The following is a 17419-nucleotide window of genomic DNA, read 5'->3' as shown; positions in this document are numbered from 1 at the left end:
CTCCTGTCCCTCACCTCCTCCACAGAGTCCAGGGGGCAGCCCAGGATGGAGCTGGCCCTCCTGACCAGCTTGTTCAGTCTGTTCTTGTCCCGCTCTGTGCTGCCCGGGGCCCAGCACAATAAGGATAATTAATAATTAATAATAGTAATAAGGAACTTATTTAGAGTTCCAGAGATAAACACAACAAAACCAGCAACTGTATCTGAATCTCCTGCTGAAACAACAGATAAAAGCCCCAAACTATTTTACACTCAATTAGAATCATATAGCTCACCATTTCTCCAGAAATAAATAAATAAATAAAATAACATAGTTCATTGTGTGCGGAAAAAGAAACTTGATAATTAATGTCAGAAAAATAATGTAATGAAAGTCCAGTGTGAATGTAAGAATGTGTGATGTTTAGAAAGAGCCTTGTAGGCGGCTCTACAGCAGGTCAAAATCTGCTAAATCACATTATAGTGAAGTAGAGAGACGACATCATCGCTTAACAAAACAGTTTTAAGTCATGTGACTTTTGGTCAATCAGCTGTTTGGAACTGTGCCTATGAGTGTGTGCCTTATGTGTGAGACAGAGCTGGAAATAAGGTTCCAGTTGAATGTTTTATTGCATTGACCTCTCACTGTTTCCTCAATAAGGATGAATTCAGGTAAAGTGGGACGATTAAGGGTTTTAGCTCAAACAGTCATTCATCAGTTTTGATCGAGACCTTCTGTCGATAAAACAATACTGTTTATTGGTCAGTAGATGTGGTGGAACATCCAAAATAAAACATTTACTACAATACATTTACAGCAGCATTTTATACAAGTGTTAAGGATGATGAAAGGAATTAAAATAGCTTACTCAGAGGGCAGAAACTTTCAGAAAGTTTCCACCTCCTCAGGGTTTAGTGAGATGTGTGAATATATAAAAACAAAGTCATTTTGTGTCACTGTCCCACTTTTCCAAACATGTTCAGGTAAAGAGTGTTGAATTCAGTCTGGCCTGTATGTTGCTAAACAAACATCATTTTTCTGAGACAATGTCACAAAAGTCCATACAAAGTCAAAGGGAGGCCCTGAGTTGAATAAAACGACCAAAAAACACCTCACAAATGATTCTAGCAAAAAATACATGAGTTATCGACTCACTGGTATTAGTGTGAAAATACCTTACATGTGAAATTAAAATGAAAAAGGTGATTCAATCTTTCTTTAGAGGCTGTGTCGTCTCTGATCCAGAAGAGTCTGAACATCCCTGTAATGAGTCACAGGAGCCTTTCAATGAACTGTCCCACTTTACCTGAACAGACACCTGACCTTTTGCTTCACAAACAGGGACAGTTTATGTAAAAAAGTGGATTTTGGCATCACATCCAGTGCTTAATTTGTAAACAGGAAGTGACCTCCCTCTCTCCTGGTGCAGCCGAAATGTTGTGGTTTCTGCTCTACGTTGTTCTTCTGGATACTTTTCTACGTCTTTACTGTGTTTTTGTGGAGTTTTGGTGGATTTGTTTAATTTGAGAGTCCAAAATGGTCACGAAGAAGCAGATTTTTGAAGAAAAACCAAGTGCTAGCATATCCGCTTAGACACTGAAGAGGCACCAAGAGCCCCCCCTACAGGGCAGAGGAGGAGCCACAAAAGGAGCTACAGGAAACAAAAAAGGGACAAACGAGGAGATGGTGAAAGACTGTTGTGGAGCGGAGGGAGCTGCGCAGGATGAAGAGGAAGGAGGAGGAGGAGCTGAACAGTGCAGGACACCACGCTCTGAAACAGGGCCAAACCCAGGAGGCGGGGCACCATTTCAGAGGAGACAGAGGGCACAATAGAGCTCCGCAGTCCCGCCCCTTGCGGTTTTGTTGCTCCGGTCCGGAAGCAAAAAATCCCCGTCTACATGACCGTCGATTTTCCAAAAATTCTAATATTAAGAGTTTAACGTCAACACAAAAGCTAATCAGCTATGAAGCAATTCGTGACTATAAAATGCTTCATTTCAATCCAAAAAGAAGACATAATGTTGAAGAAAAGGCAAAGGTACAAGGCTGTGACATCATTCACTTCCTGACTATAGAAACTCCGTATCCCAAGAACCATTGCGACATCGCGCCCGCTGGTCAAGGCAACCAGGTTTTCAGCAAACACGGCCAGTTTATTTTACTTTGCAGACAAAAGTTCTATATTATTTCACTATTAAACAATCTGAATCCTGCTAATTGGAATAAAAGTGATCGGTGGTTCGTTTAATTGGATCGGAACATTTATTTGATCCATCTGATGTTTTTCTTACTTTCTTATCTGCCTGCATTATGTTTGAATACACTGTTTATAATATGTTTTCTACATTACAATAAATAAACACGTGTGGGAACGTGAAGCTCCACCAATCAAAAGCCTCGTAGTAGATCATGGGACTCCCGAGCATCCTGGGTAATGTAGTTCTAGGACGAAGGCTCGCAGTTAAACTGTATTTTTTGGTAAACTAGATGGATCTCATACGTGCTTTTTTCACCTGCGTCTGACTTTGCGGTCGCTTTATAACCACAGAGCTGGATCCAGCCCAAGCTGACGTAGTTACGGAGTTAAAGACTTTATTCTAAATCAATACGGTCTCAAAGGATGGGGAATTATACTTCCGGACCGGAGAGGAGGCGGGACTGTGGAGCTCTATAAAGCACTTACTTACTAATGTGATGGATTCAGGGAACGGGCCAAAACATTTGCCGGAACCCTCTCATTAAACCCCATTATATCAGATCATCGGATTCTTCTCAATATTTCCTGGATCTTTTACCCTGAAAAACTGAAAATTGAGGGAATGCGTTCCCCCAAATGAGGAATCAAATTAAGCACGGATCACATCGATATTTAAAACTAACAATGAGGCCTAAAAGTTAGCAGTATTGTTTGAGCGTCTCCTTCAAAACCTTGGTGCTATTTTTATTTTCATTTGGTGCTATGAAAGTTTGAAATGAAAGTTTCCTCCAATGCAGATGTTTTGAACGTGATGCTGTGACCGTCCATCAGTGACCCCCTGCCTTCCCCAGAATCTGAGCTGTTCTTTTATTTGGACAAGACACGGCTCCAAACTGACCGGGACATGACCAGAGGAAGAGCAGAGGTAACTTTCCTCTTTCTTTCCTTGATTTGACTTTAATCAGCTTTAACTAAAGTCAGTCCATCGTTTGGAGCAGCAATGGAAACACCAACACTTGTCATTGTTGTTCTGGATTTTTCTATTATAATCTGCATCATAACTTTTTACTCAACAAACAATATGTCAGTATGATCAAGATTTACCAATTCTTTTTTCTTCTAAATACAGATGAATAAAGTAATTGAAGTATTTGAGCACAATACCTTGGATAAGGAAACACCAGTGAACAATACAAAAGTAACTTCTAACATTACACTCACCGAGGCTACGTTTTAATCCACCAAGAAACCAAACAACTTCTTCAAATATTTGAGTGAGTAAAAGTGGGCCCTGTGAAGGTGAGCCGCGGTCGACATTAGCAGAGCGTGTGAAGAGTAAAGTGTGTTCCCGGGAAACGATAAGAGATAAGCTGTGGCAAAGCTGCGGCGTTCTCACTCAGATACGCCTCAGATTCAAACAATGCCTCGAGTCGTTTCAATGCAGCACCAGGTCCACTACGACAACATGATGATTATACATGAATCAGTCAATTACCTCCATGACAGGTCAACCAGTGCAATCTGCTCCACCTTCACAGGTTGGCCTGATTCTTATTGATGAACTCAATCGTTATTTGTGAGCCATGTGACAAAAAACACCACACACATCTTGGAGAATGTTTCTGATGTAAATATTTCAAACTGGAGATGGAGACTGATGACTTTAGGTGCATGGAGACTGAGCTGTCTGTCACCCCCAGTATAGATACAGACGGCGTCTCTGGACTCGCCCATATATTGTCATGTTTGAAAACAGTTAAGGGGGAAAACTTTTTGGAGAAAAATCTAAACTTTCTCTAATTATTCAAAAACTACTTTAACAAATGCTGAATTATGAATATAGTTTCTACTAAATAAAGATACAAAGACATGGAGAGGAGCAAAGTGGTTCAACAGCCCATAAATTACTTTGAGAGTCCAAAATGGTCCTGAAGAAGGCAGCTTTTTGAAGGTAAACAAACTGCTAGCTTATCAGCTAAACCCATTTGAGATCTACAAACATCTTCTTCTGAGACACTGAACAGTGAAGAGGCACCAAGAGCCCCACACCTGCAGCACGGAGGAGGCGTCACAAGAGGAGCTACAGGAAACAACAAAAGGGACCAACGAGGAGATGGTGATAGACTGTGGAGGGAGCTGTGCAGGAGGAAGAGGAAGGACGAGGTGGAGCTGACCAGTGCAGGACACCACGCTCTGAGACGGGGACAAGCCCAGGAGGTGGTGCACCGTTTCAGATGATCAGAGGAGACAGAGGGCAGCTACAGTTTCTCCATCCTCCAAGGTCATGCGGGTGGAGTGGCTGAAGGACAACGAGATCATCGACCGGACAGGAACTTCTACATCACCGTGGACCACAACCTGATCATCAAGCAGGCGCGTCTGTCCCACACGGCCAACTACACCTGTGTGGCCAAGAACATCGTGGCCAAGCGCAAGAGCTCCACCGCCGTGGTCATCGTCTACGGATTTCCCATCAACCAGTGCTCCTCCTGTGACCGCGACACAACGATCTTTCACCAAAGAAAAAAAAAAAAGAGTGGTGCGCACTGAATGGGTGCTGCTGCCGGATGCTCTCTCATCGAATGCAATTTCTCCATCTGTGAGATCAATAAAGTACCATCTCTTAAATACATAAATAACGGAGAATGCTATCATGATGCTACATGTTAGCATTGTGCTACTGCTAATGCTAGCTAGCGCTTGGTATGACTGCCGTTTTTTCGCTGTGAATATGGACCCGATTTAGACATGACTTTATTTGTATGTGATAAATAAGTTTATATTCCACCAGAAAACGACTAAAAGAGTGAAAAACAGTGTTTCCCAAAATATTGCATTTCCCCCCTTGGCGAAGCCACGCCCCCTTCAGATGCCATCTGTATCTCTAGAGCTCCACAGTCCCGCCTCCTCTCCGGTCCGGAAGTAAAATCCCCCTTGCTTTGAGACCCTATTGATTTGGAATAAAGTCTTTAACTCCGTAACTACGTCAGCTCGGGCTGAATCCAGCTCTGTGGTGATAAAGCGACCGCAAAGTCAGATGCAGGTGAAAAAAGCATGTATGAGATCCATCTAGTTTACCAAAAAATACAGTTTAACTGCGAGCCTTCGTCCTAGAACTACATTACCCAGGATGCTCGGGAGTCCCATGATCTACTACGAGGCTTTTGATTGGTGGAGCTTCACGTTCCCACACGTATTTATTTATTGTAATGTAGACAACATATTATAAACAATTTATTAAAACATAATGCAGGCAGATAGTTGACGTGTTATCCATATCTAACACTGATAGTAAGAAAAACGTCAGATGGATCAAAAAAATGTTCCCAACGATCCAATTAAACGAACCACCGATCATTTTTATTCCAATTTAATAGTGAAATGATAACTCTTGTCTGCAAAGTAAAAGAAACTCGCCGTGTTTGCTGAAAACCTGGTTGCCTTGACCAGCGGGCGCGATGTCGCAATGGTTCTTGGGATACGGAGTTTCTATAGTCAGGAAGTGAATGATGTCACAGCCTTGTACCTTTGCCCTTTCTCTTTTTGGATTGAAATTAAACATTTTATGGTCACGAATTGCTATCCGGAGCAACAAGACCGCAAGGGGCGGGACTGTGGAGCTCTATAATGTTCTTATAGAGTAAGTTGCCTCGTCTCCTACGCACCAGTATTTGATCTTTTCTCATGGTCGGCACGGCAACAGTTTCCGTCTATGTCAACAAAAGCTCATCCCTTGAAGGCCATGGAGCGCAGCACAGAGAGGCATTGTCCAGATTACACACTGTCAATAATCTGCATGAAATGAAGACTTTTACGCCGTGTTGTGTAAGAAGCCGACACAGAGATAAAGAATCAAAGAGAATTGAGTCGTCACAGAGGAAATCGTGTTGTAACTGTTGTTCTTACACATGTCGTGAGCACAGGGAGATTAACGACCGTTCTTATCTCTGTGTCGTTCAAGTTTCTGTTTCCTGAGAAAGTTTAGGCCTACAGCAAAAACCTTCACTGGAGCCTCAGATGTTCAAAATGTCGATAGAAACAAGGCAATCCAGTCCCTTAACATGTGTATAGTTATAAATTCATCTCACTCCTATTCAGACCTCAATGATCAAAGTAAAAGATTTGTATTATTCGCCAACACATATATAAATGTCTGTAAGAAGATAGAAGAGTGTTTTAACCCGAGAACACTATCGCTCAAATTCATAACACCGTCACTAACGAGATAATACACCCGATAAAAACAAAATTAACGAAAAGCATCATGAGAGGACCAGATAAAAATGAGCCAAAATGACTGGAAAATGAGGAATTTTGGGTGAAAAAAATCCTAAAAAATAAAATCATGGTGAAGGCTCAGTGTCCTCGGCACAAACAGCCACATGAGAGAGAAACTAAATATGTAAATAATGGGTGTAAATGAGCAGCTGAATAAAATAACTATGTGTTACTCAGTTACTGTGAGGCCAGAGACACCGAACTCTGCGACAGGAGCAAAGCTGGAGTTGAAGTCGCAAAATAAATGTCAGTCCTGAATGTCAACCATGAAAGGAGCAAGAGCCTGATTAAATCAATGTCCGCTGGCTGCTCTGCTTTTTGACCACGACACTGGAGGCCGCCATTGCTGTAGTACCTCCATATTGCCGCTAGTGCCCCATTGAAAAGCATTGTTTAGACACGTTAACGCCTGGTTTCAATTTTTTCAACACTAGACTAGGCTAGATACTTGAACTCCTCCACTTGAGGTAGGGACTCCCCACCGACCTGAAGAGGGGAAACCACCTTTTTCCGGTGGAGAACCAAGGCCTCGGATTTGGAGGTGCTGATCCCCATCCCGGCCGCTACACACTCGGCTGCAAACCGCCCCAGTGCGTGCTGAAGGTCCTGGTTTGTTAAAGCCAACAGAACAACATCATCTGCAAACAGCAGAGATGAGACTCTGAGGCTCCCAAACCGGACGCCCTCCGGCCCCTGGCTGAGCCTAGAAATTCTGTCCATAAAAGTAATGAACAGAACCGGTGACAAAGGGCAGCCCTGGCGGAGACCAACACGCACCGGGAACAGGTCTGACTTACTGCCGGCAATGCGAACCAAGCTCCTGCTGCGGTCATACAGGGAACGGACAGCCCTTAACAGAGGGCCCCGGACCCCATACTCCCGGAGCACCCCCCACAGGGCACCACGAGGGCCCTGGACCCCATACTCCCGGAGCACCCCCCACAGGGCACCACGAGGGCCCCGGACCCCATACTCCCGGAGCACCCCCCACAGGGCACCACGAGGGCCCCGGACCCCATACTCCCGGAGCACCCCCCACAGGGCACCACGAGGGACGCGGTCGAACACTTTCTCCAGATCCACAAAACACATGTGGCCACCATTCGGGGGGCAAAGCTCTCGATTTACCGATCGATCTACGTTCCCACCCTCACCTATGGTCATGAGATTTGGGTAATGACCGAAAGGACAAGATCGAGAATACAAGCGGCCGAAATGAGTTTCCTTCGCAGGGTGGCTGGGCGCACCCTTCGAGATCGGGTGAGGAGCTCAGTTACCCGGGAGGAGCTTGGAGTAGAGTCCGGATGCCTCCTGGTCGCCTCCCGCGGGAGGTGTTCCAGGCATGTCCTAGTGGGACAAGGCCTCGTGGAAGAGCCAGGACACGCTGGTGGGACTATGTCTCCGAGCTGGCCTGGTGTCGCCTCGGGGTCCCCCCAGAGCAGCTGGAGGAGGTGTGTGTGGATCGAGAAGTTTGGGCATCTCTGCTGAGACTGCTGCCCCCGCGACCCGGCCCGGATAAAGCGGAAGAAAATGGATGGATGGATGGATGGACTAGGATAGATATTCCTCCTGAGATAACGCTGAGTTAGTCACAATTTAAGAAACCAGGCTGGTTTTCGTAAGAAGAATTTTTGAAATCTCGTACTAGGGATAAACGCAGCATCATGAGAATCACATAAATGTATTTGCTCGGGTGAAAAACACCCGGCAATAGTGTTCTAGGGTTAAAACAAATCAGTATAAACCTAATCTGCACATTTTAAATAAAGCAAATGTGATTTTTAACAACCTCAGTCCAGTTAAAGCTTAGTAGGTCATGAGACGCTTTGTAAAATCAAAGTTCATATAAACCTGAATGACTTTACAGTAAAACAGTAACATCACCGTCTCTGTCCGGAAGTAACTGGACCTCGAGATGAGTCCATGACTTTTATGGGAACAGCCCACGAGTGAGTTTAAAGTTAAACTATAAACACTATGGGCCCATATCTGATGTCAGCGTCGCTGCACGTCCGTCCTCAGGGCTCCAGGTGTTTGTTTCTCTCACACTAAGAAACGGGTCATTAATAATAACGGAAATGCTCCAAAATATTTACTGCCGCGACTAGTCGAAAACACAGTCCGTCAATTATAGTCGAGATGTCATGACTTCATTCTAGAAATCTACTGCAAATTTATTTCATTTTTTTTTAAGACACTCAATCATGCATGCGTTTCTATGGGTTGACACAAAAAAGAGGAAGGAAGGGAAAAAAAGAAAAAAACAGGGCTAAAAAAACACCTTTGTATGTGGGTATTTATACTTGCATGCCGTCTATTTTTTTTATTTTTTAAAAGAATGATAATAATAATTGTTGTTGTTATTATAATATATTTTTAATGCCATTTTAGATAGCTAGATACTTTATTGAGCTCACAGATGGAGATTGGAAAGATATATGTGGGTGTAGGTACGTATGTATATGTGTATATATACATATATTAAAGGGAAAGGAAGAAAAAAGTAAAAAAAAAGTAAATATCAAGCATTAGCTTAAATGTCTTGAATTGAGAAAATGTTCCTTGTTTTGAGCAGTTTTCATTGATTTAAACTTTTTTCCTGATCTGACCAAGTTTATTTTGCTCTTCTGAGGACGTTTACGACTAGTTCTAAGGTGAATCTCGCCTGAAACAAGAAAGTAAAATTGCCAATGAGATAAGACCCATTGTCTTACCCATTGGCAAAGAAAATTACTTGAAAAAAGGACAAAATGTATTGAAAAGAGTCAGAAACGTCTCAAAACAAGTCAAATAATCTGGGTTTTTTATAGCCCAAGTTTAGTCCTGATATAGCCCAAGTTTAGGCTTGATTTAGCCCTGTATTTAACCCTGGTTTAGTCCTGGTTTAGTACTGTTTTAGCACTAGTTTAGTCCTGGTTTAGCCCTGGTTTAGTCCTGGTTTAGTCCTGGTTTAGTCCTGGTTTAGTCCTGGTTTAGTACTGTTTTAGCACTAGTTTAGTCCTGATTTAGCCCTGGTTTAGTCCTGGGGTAGCCCCATATTTAGCCCTGGTTTAGTCCTGATATAGCCCAAGTTTAGTCCTGGTTTAGTCCAGGTTCAGTCCTGGTTTAGTCCAGGTTTAGTCCTGGTTTAGTCCAGGTTTAGTCCTGGTTTACTCCAGGTTTAGTCCTGGTTTAGTCCAGGTTTAGTCCTGGTTTAGTCCAGGTTTAGTCCTGGTTTAGTCCAGGTTTAGTCCTGATTTAACCCAAGTTTAGTCTGGGTCATAAGCCCAACTGCGTCTTTCCTCGTCAAAACATCTCAATTTCGGATTATTATGCTCAAACTGAGACTTTTATACTAACATAGTTAATTACTTTTTGCAGTACAGTATTAAAGGAAGAAGTGAAGAAGGAAAAACTCGGCTTGGCAGTTTAAATCCTCTAAAATGGTTGGTTAATTAATATATAACCATAATCGATCCCAAAGCAAAATGTCCGTCTACATTTCCAGCCCCAGCAGGACTAAGAACAGCTTTTTTTTTTACTGTCTGCACATCTTGTGACATCTGCTGTATCTAAAACAAATAGGACACAATAGGAGTTTCATGTGGATTTACAGCCTGGTCCCTCCACACTTTATTACCCATTTGCAAAGCCATAAAATGAAATGATGGGAATTTTCTATTTGCTTTCCTAGTGGGCCATAAGAGCGCACTGGACACTGTGTTAAAAAGTGAACATTTAAGCGACGCTGCGGGTGAATGAGGAAAATACACTCAGAGATGTTCCTTTAAAATCTGCCTCTGTCGATGATGTTGTTTTTACCTGGACATTCCTGTGAGGTGACTTTGGCCTGTTACGTCTTTGCGTTCATATCCGGGGTGACAAGGGCACGTTTTATCACAAATTAAACAAAGCTTTTGTTAAGGCCTGTTTAATCAGTGGCTTATGCAACGCTCGGTGTCACGAGGAGAGGAAACGACTGACAAACACTGAAGCAAAAATCAGGAGAACAAGACGTGAAATATTATCAAAAGGAAAGAGCGCTTTGTTTTGAGGTTTTCTGTTGGGCCGTTTTACGAAGACACTTAATCCTAGTCTAGTCCTCATATAGCCCTGTATTTAGCCCTGGTTTAGTCTTGATGTAGCCCAAGTTTAGGCTTGATATAACTCTGCATTTACCCCTAGTTTAGTCCTGATACAGCCCTGTATTTAGCCCAAGTTTAGTCCTGATACAGCCCTGTATTTAGCCCAAGTTTAGTGCTGATATAGCCCAAGTTTAGTCCTGATATAGCCCAAGTTTAGTCCTGATATAGCCCAAGTTTAGTCCTGATACAGCCCTGTATTTAGCCCAAGTTTAGTCCTGATATAGCCCAAGTTTAGTCCTGATACAGCCCTGTATTTAGCCCAAGTTTAGTGCTGATATAGCCCAATTTTAGTCCTGATATAGCCCAAGTTTAGTCCTGATATAGCCCAAGTTTAGTCCTGATATCGCTCCGTATTTACCTCAAGTTTAGTTTTGATTTAGCCCAAGTTTAATCCTGATCTAGCCCTATATTTAGCCCAAGTTTAGTCCTGATTTAGCCCAAGTTTAGTCCTGATATAGCCCAAGTGTAGTCCTGATATAGCCCAATTTTAGTCCTGATATAGCCCAAGTTTAGTCCTGATATAGCCCAAGTTTAGTCCTGATATAGCCCAATTTTAGTCCTGATATAGCCCAAGTTTAGTCCTGATATAGCCCAAGTTTAGTCCTGATATAGCCCAAGTTTAGTCCTGATATAGCTCCGTATTTACCTCAAGTTTAGTTTTGATATAGCCCAAGTTTAGTCCTGATCTAGCCCCATATTTACCTCAAGTTTAGTCCTGATATAGTCCAAGTTTAGTCCTGATATAGCCCACGTTTAGTCCTGATATAGCCATGTATTTAGCCCTGGTTTCGTCCTGGTTTAGCCGTGGTTTACTCCCGGTTTAGCCCTGGTTTAGCCCTGGTTTAGTCCTGGTTTACTCCTGGTTTAGCCGTGGTTTACTCCCGGTTTAGCCCTGGTTTAGCCCTGGTTTAGTCCTGGTTTACTCCTGGTTTAGTCCTGGTTTACTCCCGGTTTAGCCCTGGTTTAGTCCTGGTTTACTCCTGGTTTACTCCTGGTTTAGCCCTGGTTTACTCCTGGTTTAGCCCTGGTTTCGTCCTGGTTTAGTCCTGGTTTACTCCTGGTTTAGCCCCGGTTTAGCCCTGGTTTAGCCGTGGTTTAGCCCCGGTTTAGCCCTGGTTTAGCCCTGGTTTAGCCCTGGTTTAGTCCTGGTTTAGTCCTGCTATAGCCCAGGTTTAGCCCCGGTTTAGCCCTGGTTTAGCCCTGGTTTAGCCCTGGTTTAGCCCTGGTTTACTCCTGGTTTAGCCCCTCTGTTTCCCGCTGTGCTTGGTCGTCATAACAGTGAGGTTCCTTCCAGTCCCCTGTGCTTCCCTCACTGTAATCAGACCTCTGTAACTCGGCCCCGTCCCGCTCTAACTGGGTCAGATTCTGCAGATCCCGCACCATCATTTCTCCCAAACCGGGAAGACGCTGAACTCCCGGTAACCCTTTCACTCCGGGGGAAACTCGATATATGCCCTCCACAAAGGCGGGCACTCCACTGGAAGCTCCCATTACCCCCCCCCCCCCCCCCCCCCCCCTTTCAGCCATTTTAATATCTCAGGTCTGCAGCCGGGTCTGAGCCCTCCCTGATGTGACGACTCACCGTTATCTGGGCTATAAAAGCAAACGGCCCGAGTGGGAGCGGTCATTACGGACGTCTGACCTGATGATGATGGAGAGCTTCACCAAGTGTGTCCTTCTGGCCTTTGTGGCGTTCGTGGTTTGGGGGAATTCACAGGTAAGACGTGATTTCAGACGTGATTTGAAGGAGACTTGATAATGTTCATGCAAATGTAAATATTAGCTTTTGTCAGTGGCGGAAAGTAACAAAGTACTAATTATAGATACTTTTACTTTACTTAAGTACATTTTATGATGAATACTTTTTACTTTTACTTCACTACATTTTAGAGCCTGTTTCTGTACTTTCTACTGCGCTACATTTTTAAATTGGGTTAAAAGTAAAGTATAAAAGTATTTTATTTTCCGAGTGACCGCTCTATGATGAACTGGTTTAGACTTGGTTTAGTCCAGGTTAAGTCCAGGTTTAGCCCCAGTTTAGACTTGGTTTAGTGGTTTGACTCCTCTAGACCTGCTTAGACCTGGTTTAGACCCAGTTTAGTCCAGGTTTAGTCCCAGTTTAGACTTGGTTTAGTGATTTGACTCCTTTAGACCTTGCTTAGACCTGGTTTAGACCCAGTTTAGTCCAGGTTTAGTCCCAGTCTAGACTTGATTTAATGGTTTGACTCCTTTAGACCTTCCTTAGACCTGGTTTAGACCCAGTTTAGACTTGGTTTAGTCCCAGTTTAGACTTGATTTATTGGTTTGACTCCTTTAGACCTTGCTTAGACCTGGTTTAGACCCAGTTTAGTCCAGGTTTAGTCCCAGTTTAGACTTGGTTTAGTGGTTTGACTCCTCTAGACCTTGCTTAGACCTGGTTTAGACCCAGTTTAGCCCCAGTTTAGACTTGATTTAATGGTTTGACTCCTTTAGACCTTGCTTAGACCTGGTTTAGACCCAGTTTAGTCCAGGTTTAGTCCCAGTTTAGACTTGGTTTAGTGGTTTACTCCTCTAGACTTTGCTTAGACCTGGTTTAGACCCAGTTTAGTCCAGGTTTAGTCCCAGTTTAGACTTGATTTAGTGGTTTGACTCCTTTAGACCTTGCTTAGACCTGGTTTAGACCCAGTTTAGTCCAGGTTTAGTCCCAGTCTAGACTTGATTTAATGGTTTGACTCCTTTAGACCTTCCTTAGACCTGGTTTAGACCCAGTTTAGACTTGGTTTAGTCCCAGTTTAGACTTGATTTATTGGTTTGACTCCTTTAGACCTTGCTTAGACCTGGTTTAGACCCAGTTTAGTCCAGGTTTAGTCCCAGTTTAGACTTGGTTTAGTGGTTTGACTCCTCTAGACCTTGCTTAGACCTGGTTTAGACCCAGTTTAGCCCCAGTTTAGACTTGATTTAATGGTTTGACTCCTTTAGACCTTGCTTAGACCTGGTTTAGACCCAGTTTAGTCCAGGTTTAGTCCCAGTTTAGACTTGGTTTAGTGGTTTACTCCTCTAGACTTTGCTTAGACCTGGTTTAGACCCAGTTTAGTCCAGGTTTAGTCCCAGTTTAGACTTGATTTAGTGGTTTGACTCCTTTAGACCTTGCTTAGACCTGGTTTAGACCCAGTTTAGTCCAGGTTTAGTCCCAGTTTAGACTTGATTTAGTGGTTCTCTTAAACTCTTAAATACCTTTTGCTTATAAAGTACATTTTATAATCCATACTTTTATACTTTTACTTAAGTACATTTTTGGTCCTGTATCTGCACTTTTATATTGAGTACTTCTTCCACACTGTTTTTTGTCTAGATTTGGTCCAACTATTCATTTTAGTTTTAGACCAACTAAAGATTTTGTGTAATTACAACTTACCCTCTTAACCCCCACCTTAACCGAGTACATTTTCTCCTGTTGTTATCCAGGAATAGCAAAATTAAAAAGCAAACAACAAAAAAGGGACAAAAGAGCAACAAAAACTCAATAAAAAAGTGGCAGAATTAGCTGGTCTTAGCTTTCAAATAAGGTGTTACACTGGCGTAAAGCTTTAGATTTGAACTGTAGAAAATCTTCTCTGTTAAAGGCGAGCGGTAAGAGGTTAAAGTGATCTAGTCACTTTAAGTCTGTAAGTTTAAATGTTTCACAAATGTAATCGATTGTGGATTATTGACCGTCTGGGCTGTCATTTGAAGTGAGGAACGTTAAAGCCGCACTATGTAACTTTTCATTTTTTTTAAAAGTTGATATTTGACATTTCAGTGACCTATAGCTTGGGTGGTTCACAAAGCGCCTTTACTTTCCATCCCAGTGGCCCCTCATACGCTCCATGATCAGCTGTTTTTTAGGATTTCTCGGTCGGTTTTCACTGTTAACCGTCTCCATGGTTACGCATAAATTTCATTCCGAAAACCAGAAATCCTAAAACACTTTGAGTGAAATTGCTCCTGAAGCATCACAGGGGTCACCAAGATGGAAAGTAAAGGCACTAAACGAAAGGTCTAACATCATCTTTTTCGTGACATAATGTTTGACAGAGTTGCATAGTGCTGCTTTAAATAATGAGTCTCCTTTTGCTGATCTCAGACACTAATCAGAATCCCCGGTGACGTCACTTTGACCAACGAGACAAAGCTTAAGCTATTCAAGCTTTTTCAGAGCAAGAATTTAACAACATATAAACTAAATGTAGGATTCAAATATGGAGAGACTAAACCAGAAGTGTTGGTTTCCTTGTTTGATGAAGTAACTATGGAAAAAAGCTGTGAAAATAGCAACAAAACTGAGACGAAAACAATGATGGAAATGTGACAAAATGTGAGAAAACATTGACAAGAAATTGACAAGAAATTGACAAAAAAATGACGAAAAAATGACAAAAATGTGACCAAAAAAACAAAAAAATGACAAAAATGTGACAGAATGTTACAAAAAAATAACAAAAATGTGATAAAAATGTGACAAAAAATTTGACAAAAAATGACCAAAAAAATGACAAAAATGTGACAAAATGTTACAAAAAAATTACAAAAATGTGATAAAACTGTGACCAAAAATTTGTCAAAAAACAACCAAAAATTTGTCAAAAAAATGACAAAAATGTGACAAAAATGTGATAAAAAATTGACAAAAAAATGACAAAAAAGCTACAAAAAAATGAGTTGAATACCCAACAAACAAATGAAGGAAAAAAAAAATCTTATGACGTGTGGAAAAAGATCCTCTCGGTTCAGGAGGGAGTTAAGAGGTTAAAGTGTAAACTATTCATTTCAATAGGCCAGGGGTAGGCAACGTCAGGCCCGGGTGCCAAATCCGGCCCTCCAGGACAGAACCTCTGGCCCCTAAGATGATTTTGAGAAATATTATTATGCAAATAAGAGATCAAATGCTTGTTAAAGTACTCTAAAAAGGCAGTATTTTTAAAATGTCCTGGCAGAAAATCCCACATATTACAGTTGTATTTGGGTCGTGGCTCGTCATCCGAGGGTAATGTTGGGTCCCGAAGCCAAAACCACTTGAGAACCACTTGGCATTTGCAGAAAAAAGTTCTTTACTTCAGGCTACAAAGGTGAGGAGGATCGGCCTTGGTGTTTTGCCAATGATGAAAATCGACGCAAACTTGCCCAACCCTGCAACAGGCGATACTAAAAGTGAGATTTTAAATAACTAAGGCAGAAGCCAGTCCAGCCTTCTTAGATCAGTTTTGTAGGTCTTAGCTTTTACATTTCTTATTGATCGTGTAAAATCGTGTATTATCCCACAAACTAATGCTGAATAAACATTAAACACTGAACCTATAAAGCTGAATTATGACCAAACAGTCATTTTTTTTGTCACTTTATAATAAAATCTGCTTAACAATTCAATCAACCAGACGGAGAAAGATTTAAAAAACACATTATAACTTTCATCACAAACAATTCTCCTCGATACAAATGTGTTTAAAGATAAAAGTCTGACTGATTCAAGGCCGGGTGAGAAAAACTAAAGGGGAAAAACAGACAGAAAAAGCAACATTTTGTACTTTCCCCTGATCCCTGTTTAATTTCAGACGTATTGGTAGTTTTGCTGCCCCCTGGTGGCTGCTCTTTGTAACTAACGCTTCATCTGGCTCTGTCTCTGTATGTTTTACTGTTGTCACTGAGAGAAACTTTATCCTCACATGATACTGGGCTGATCCTTCGTCGCTCCAGGGAAAGTGCACTTTCAGCCAAGGAAATAAATCTGACAGGATGAAATAACAGGAGTCCATCCCGGTTTAAACTTCATTTTGGATCTTGTCTAGTTTAAAAATACAAATATTGCCTTGTTCTTTTGAAATTCAAAACTCAAGGGATTACATATGAAAAAATCCCTCTGAAAACTGTGCCTTACCAGTACTTACATGGAGATACTGTGGCACCAATGAGAGAAAAATGCCTTTTGAGAAAATGGCACTTGAATTTACAATTTACCAAATAAATTTATGGAGAAACATTGAACCAGTGCAGTAATCAAACATGTGAATATTATTTATTTGTTTATTTATTTTCCAGGTGAATGTTTATGTGTTAAAGCAGAACTAAGTAACTCGTTTACCTTAATAAATCCTTCCCGTAGTCCCTCTGGGGTTAATACAAGTGTTAATGGTATGATTGGAGGGTCTTTAATCTCCCCCTGGTGTCTCTGACCAGAAAACCACAATTGCAACTTGACTGCCACCGGGTCAGAGTCACCAATACACACTAATAGAATCACGAAGAAGAAGCTAACAGGCTAACGGGCAAAGCTAAATGCGGGCTAGCACCACTTAAACAGTATTTACAGCCAAGTTTGAGTGAAAAAAAAGATCTTCATTGTGTAATTGTATGAACAATATCCCTCTGTCCCTTTGTCTTTTCTGTCAGCGTAGTATTTACTCTCACGGACAATTAATGAGTAAAAAACACAACTTGCTACAACACCTGCAGTTGCACTTATGGCCTCTAGGGGCAAGAGTTACTCAGTACTGCTTTCAGAGATCAAGTTGGACCAAGATCTGAAAATTGGAAAAAAAAGAAAAAAGAGTTTTTCCTGCAGTGTTTCCCCTCTAAAGGCCTTATACCTTTTATCATATATATAAATACTTTCCTCTTTGTAGCCCCCAGTTCTTCAAAAGGATGAGTTTATGACACATTTCATAATTTGCAGGGTCACTTTTCTGGGTCTCTTGAACAGAAATGCTAGAAAACTCGCCTGCAAGTTCATGAAACTAATACAAATGCTTTGTTATTAGATGCACAGTGTATTTCCTGGTTAAAGTGCAACAAATTAACACCATTCCATTGAAAAAAAAAAGAGTTATAG

At 41.8% G+C, this 17419-nt stretch overlaps 1 long non-coding RNA gene across 1 annotated transcript in view; it reads right to left on the bottom strand.

The window, feature by feature from the left end:
* Positions 1-17082, bottom strand: part of LOC306973998 — an 818053-nt gene extending 800971 nt beyond the window's left edge. The window contains exon 1 of the long non-coding RNA XR_013793592.1: positions 16765-17082. This is a non-coding gene — a long non-coding RNA (uncharacterized lncRNA). The remainder of the gene's footprint in view (positions 1-16764) is intronic.
* Positions 17083-17419: the final 337 nt, after the last annotated feature.

The sequence above is a fragment of the Gobius niger genome, assembly GCF_951799975.1.
Source record: "Gobius niger genome assembly, chromosome: 14".
NCBI classification, from domain to species: domain Eukaryota; kingdom Metazoa; phylum Chordata; class Actinopteri; order Gobiiformes; family Gobiidae; genus Gobius; species Gobius niger.
This window is presented reverse-complemented; position numbering and strand designations above follow the sequence as displayed.